The following is a 6,000-nucleotide window of genomic DNA, read 5'->3' on the forward strand; positions in this document are numbered from 1 at the left end:
TTAATTTTTATTAATTTTGTTGTAGTAATCGAAATGAATTGTTTGTTCCGCCAATAATGATAAAACCAGAAAGTTTATTGTTCACGACTACAATTGGCAATACGTATATGAAACGTTACGACGTTTCGACCCCTAACATTGGGTCCTTATCAAGCAATAATCTAAATAAAAAACAATTTAGTGTAACAATAATTTGGTCACTAGATAAAATTAATTGTCAAGAAAATTATTATAAACAAAAAGCGGTACCTGATAAACTATCCTTGTCAAGACTTACATCCACATTTACGAAAATTTTTGCCGAAATATAAAATTAATCGCTGGAAAACCAATAGTCAGTGTGAAATATAAAAGTATGTAAATTACAGAAAAGAAAAAAGGCAGAAATATTTTACATGTATGCGTCGGTGAAACCAAAGACCGTGTTTTATAAGAAGAGTGCGACTGCAGTGGTGAAATGCTGTCTTTAGTGCCTACAGTAGAATATCGGAGCAAGACATTGTCGTGGAGCGACAATCGACGCGTGTTCACATGTCGGAGTTGAAAGGCGTACTAATTGTTTTTCGGACCTAGCAATGTACGTTAGAGGTTGTTGATAAAAACATGTGATATTCACGTGATATTTACAGCGATGAGATTACTTTGTCGTATATAGGATTTAAGTTTTCCGTGTCCTTTTTTAAATTAATCGTGTTAGAATGTTTTTTAATCAAAAACATTTCAGCAATCTCTCTCTTTTTAGTGTTTTTCTTTTTATGGATGATGTCTTATTTAGATTATTGCTTGATAAGGACCCAATGTTAGGGGTCGAAACGTCGTAACGTTTCATATAGGGGAGAGTTGGCAATTACCGCGCGGTTGACAATTCCGCGCCATTGTTTATCTCAATAACTATTAGTATTACGCGCCTACAATGATGTTAATATCATAGAGTAACACGAAATACCCCACCCGCATGCGCCGTCAATGCGTTCCGGCCGTCCATGTAAACACAGTGCGCTCTGGAAGCTTCTCTGCTTGCTCGTTGCAATTTTGCTGGTAGTTTTGATAAGAGGTGAGTAACATAATATTTTCATTAGAGAAATAATCCTGACGGATTTGATAAGCTAAAACACTATAAAATTAGGTTGCAAAGTGATTTTAGAAACACGCGTTTCTTTCCTATATATTTTAAGGTTGTAAAGTGAAATGATTGAGTTTGATAATTTCGCGCCCAAGGTATAATACTCATAGGTATAACAATAACTGTGTGTTAAGAGTTACCAAGACTGTTTAGTTTACAATGTAAGGTGCTTACAGAAAAGATCGTTGCTTAAGTTTTGATTTGAATTTATAATGATCGTTATTTGTTAACGCATTCACTTATTTTTATATGTAGGTACCTACTAGACAACTAGACGATATTAATGCATAAATATAAAAAAAACATTTTGTTATTGTGTTCTACTTCATGTCACTGGCTGAAGCCAGAGTAATTTTTATAGGTACGGCTTTATTAAACTGGGCACGATTTTATCAGACCTGGTCACGATATTATCAGACCAGTTTCATAATACCGCGTTTTCTCACTTTTTGAAAAATTATTAATATTTTAGTTTGTTTTTAACTTTCAACATTATTGGTATGATATATGGATAGCCAAATAAATGACCTATCTAAAACTGCACAGTTTGTTTTTTTGAAGCATTTCTGAGCTTAGATATACGCTTCGGTTCTTAGGGGCTCGGTAATTGCCAACTCTCCCCTACGTATTGCCAATTGTAGTCGTGAACAATAAACTTTCTGGTTTTATCATTATTGGCGGAACAAATAACAATTCATTTTGATTATTACACATCATCGACCTACAAAATGATGTCTCCTGACCATGAAGGATATTTTCATAGGATAAACAAGCAATTTGGAAGTAACACCGTTTTTCTCATGAAATCGTGGATTAACAATAAGAAGAAGATCTGCAAAGCAAGACAACAGCTAATCCTACTACTTCGTCGCAGACGACATGACGTTTTACCACCACACATCATACACATGCGTCCCAACATCACCTTTAGAAGTAACAGCGTAAAACATAAATTCAATAGTTTCAGTCAGCGGTATAAAAAATCAATTTTAAATCTTGAAATTAAAGATATTAATTATCATCTATCGTATTTAAAATCAGAAATTGCGAATATTAGTGATCGGTTACGCTCCCACTTACCAGAAAAAACGTTAACAGACTTTTTTGATGTCAATGAGCACAAACTAACGAATTTTAATCTTAAATAAAAAAACTTGTCGATTAACAAATTCAACAGAACGTTCACGAGATATAATACATGCAGTTCGTTTTTCAACAACGACAGAACAAAGTGGCTGGTTAACATTAGTAAGAAGTCAATTCCGGCCAATGTTTCGAGGTTTTTGAGTCTTGGCGATAGGTTCGGCTTACCCATCAACAATAGTGATGCGAAGGATCGACTACGTACCACGCTAGATATTGTAAAAAACTTTGAAATCAATTGTTATAAATTGCCGGAAAACATGGTGAGTGGTGTGCGGAACTCAGTCGCGGAATCGTTGAAGGTTTTCCTTAGCAAATCTAGACACTTGGACTATATCGATCGTCACATTTTAAATGAGTTCAAAAACTGTATAGCATTTCTTAAGAATAACGATGATATTTTTGTCACGAGAGCGGACAAAGGCCAGATTACAGTAGTTATGGACAAAATTGAGTATATCGGTCGAATGTCTGATGTACTCAATGATGAATCTACCTACAAAAAATTAATAAAATATCCTATAAAACAATTGACACATAAACTTAACAATTGGTAAAATCGTGGCTTGACAACGATATCATTGATAAACCGACATACTATCGTTGGAAATGCACGAATGGCAACCTCCCAAGGTGTTACGGGTTACCAAAGGTTCACAAAGCCGGGTTTCCTCTCAGAGTTATTGTCTCCGCGGTCGGCAGCCCAATGTATAACATAGCCAGTTTTCTAAATTCTATTTTACACGAATACACACACAGATCTAAGTCTTACATAAAGGACAGTTGGACATTCGTTAAGATGATTAAGGAGTCAAGCATCAGCAACGATCAAATTATGATCTCACTGGACGTAGCGTCACTTTTTACAAACATCCCAAAAGAGCTAGTCCTTAAAGCTATTGAAAAGAGATGGCATGAAATCTCACCGAATACAAAGTTCACTTTACCCCAGTTCCTTCATGCCATTAATCTCGTGCTTGATTCCACTAGCTTTTGTTTCAATGGTAATTTTTACGAACAAACCTTTGGTAGCCCGATGGGTTCTCCTCTGTCACCGATTATCGCAGATCTGGTGATGGACGACTTGGAGACTCACTGCTTGAGCTCGTTTGATTTTGTGATCTCTATTTTTTGTCGATATGTTAACGATATCTTCGCCATAATACCTATAGAGCAAAACTTAATGACGTACTACGCGCGTTTAATAATTACCATCCACGATTAAAATTCACACACGAAACGGAAATAAATAATTCGATCCCGTTTCTCGACACAGTCGTCATTAAGGAGGGATGTCACCTTTTCACAGATTGGTACAGGAAGCCTACGTTTTCGGGCCGTTATATTAATTTCTTCTCTAATCATCCAATACAGTACAAAATTAATACAATAACCAGCTTAATAGACCGAGCGATTTTATTGTCGGACAATCGTTTCCATGCAGCCAATATCAATATAGTTAAAGAAATTCTATTAAACAACTCTTTTCTCATAGAAATTATCGACAAAAGAATTAATGCTAGGCTCAAAACACTCAAGAATACGGTTGAGAGAGTAGACGCAACGCGGAACGAGTTTGATGCGCGACATTGCATTACAGTACTATATGTGAAGGGTGTAAGCGAGGATATCCGACGCATTTTTGATACAGTCCACCTCGATACTATTTATACCATCCCGAAAAAACTCGAGGGTATCATAAAAAGTGGAAAGGATAAACTAGACAAAGATAATGAGACCGAACTTGTTTATAACATGGATTGTAGCGATTGTGATGCAATATATATAGGGCAGACAAAACGGCATCTAATAACACGCGTAAAGAAGCATCAAAAAGATATCAAAAAGCATGACAGCAATCACTCGGTTGTGAGTAAGCACCGTGTGTCGTGTGGTCACAATTTTAAATGGGCGGAAACCGACATCATCCATAAAGAGAAAAACACTAAAAAGAGAGAGATTGCTGAAATGTTTTTGATTAAAAAACATTCTAACACGATTAATTTAAAAAAGGACACGGAAAACTTAAATCCTATATACGACAAAGTAATCTCATCGCTGTAAATATCACGTGAATATCACATGTTTTTATCAACAACCTCTAACGTACCTACATTGCTAGGTCCGAAAAACAATTAGTACGCCTTTCAACTCCGACATGTGAACACGCGTCGATTGTCGCTCCATGACAATGTTTTGCTCCGATATTCTACTGTAGGCACTAAAGACAGCATTTCACCACTGCGGTCGCACTCTTCTTATAAAACACGGTCTTTGGTTTCACCGACGCATACATGTAAAATATTTCTGCCTTTTTTCTTTTCTGTAATTTACATACTTTTATATTTCACACTGACTATTGGTTTTCCAGCGATTAATTTTATGATATTTCGGCAAAAATTTTCGTAAATGTGGATGTAAGTCTTGACAAGGATAGTTTATCAGGTACCGCTTTTTGTTTATAATAATTTTCTTGACAATTAATTTTATCTAGTGACCAAATTATTGTTACACTAAATTGTTTTTTATTTAGATTATTGCTTGATAAGGACCCAATGTTAGGGGTCGAAACGTCGTAACGTTTCATATACGTATTGCCAATTGTAGTCGTGAACAATAAACTTTCTAATTTTGTTGTAGCATAAAATTGCTGAAAAAAAGATATCACATAAACATATAAATATAAAAAATAATTGTGTTACTTTTAATAATACATTATTTTTAAATAATGATAATTAATATTAATACACTGTTTTGTTAAATGCGCAGAAAACTTTTCTGTAGCTTCTATAATGTCTTAATATAGATTAAAAGGAAAAAATATTGAAATTAACACATGTTTTCTATTATTAATTTTAAAATTATATTTTTCAAAATTTGTAAAATTATATTTTACAATAATATACTCAGATTTCTGTAAAAAGTTATTAGTATTTCCAATAACAAAATATGGATATTAATTTTTGCCTGCAAAATTTTTGAAATAGTAACTCCCTAACATACTGTGTATTTTCATCAAAAATATTATTTTATTATTATTATTAAAAAATTGAATTATTACCGCATATTCACATGTGCATTTTTCTTAAGAATTAGTTTATTATAAGAAAAATTCGTTCTCTTTTAAGAATATGAATAACGTTATTAAGTAGTAGCGTTGAAACAGCGGACAGCTGGCAACGGAAGAGCAATTATGCATAATATTATGACACTAATTCCCAACACATGTCACGAATTAGGTCGTTTCTTGGCAGCGATGCCAATTTTGCGTGTGTTTACGATATTAATCCACGCAGTTCAGTCTTAAGACAGCTTCATACTTAAAACACTTAATTAAACCAACGCATGAACAAATTAAATATCTAACCTTATAACGTAGATTAAAGGAATAATGAAAATAGCGTAAAATATTGAAAGTAGGTATTCTTTTTTGCCCTAAAAGAGAAGGATTGTAAATTTACACAATTTCCGATATATTGGACTTCGTATAATGCTAATTTATTTATAATGATTTTTTCTATGGCATTTAATTTATTGGGAAAATTATTAGCTATAATAATTCTAAAAACAGTTTTAATTTTGTTTTCTTGGATGGCTTTACATTCACTGCTAGCAAAAATTAAACATTACTCCAAGCTAATATTATCATATATTCTGAAATGCTTGCAATGTATTGTGAAAAATACCACACCAAGCTTAAGCGCTTTATTTTTTTAAAATATTTTAGCAAACAA

General features: G+C 33.6%; 1 long non-coding RNA gene across 1 annotated transcript in view; it reads left to right on the top strand.

Annotated features, from left to right (window-relative positions):
* The window catches only part of LOC139783056 (uncharacterized), a 76,751-nt gene extending 71,830 nt beyond the window's left edge, over positions 1-4,921 (top strand). The window contains exon 3 of the long non-coding RNA XR_011721103.1: positions 1,887-4,921. This is a non-coding gene — a long non-coding RNA (uncharacterized lncRNA). The remainder of the gene's footprint in view (positions 1-1,886) is intronic.
* The last annotated feature ends 1,079 nt before the right edge of the window (positions 4,922-6,000 follow it).

The sequence above is a fragment of the Temnothorax nylanderi genome, unplaced genomic scaffold, assembly GCF_030848795.1.
Source record: "Temnothorax nylanderi isolate EJ_2023f unplaced genomic scaffold, tnyl_v1.0 TNYL_tig0465_pilon, whole genome shotgun sequence".
Classification (NCBI taxonomy): Eukaryota; Metazoa; Arthropoda; class Insecta; order Hymenoptera; family Formicidae; genus Temnothorax; species Temnothorax nylanderi.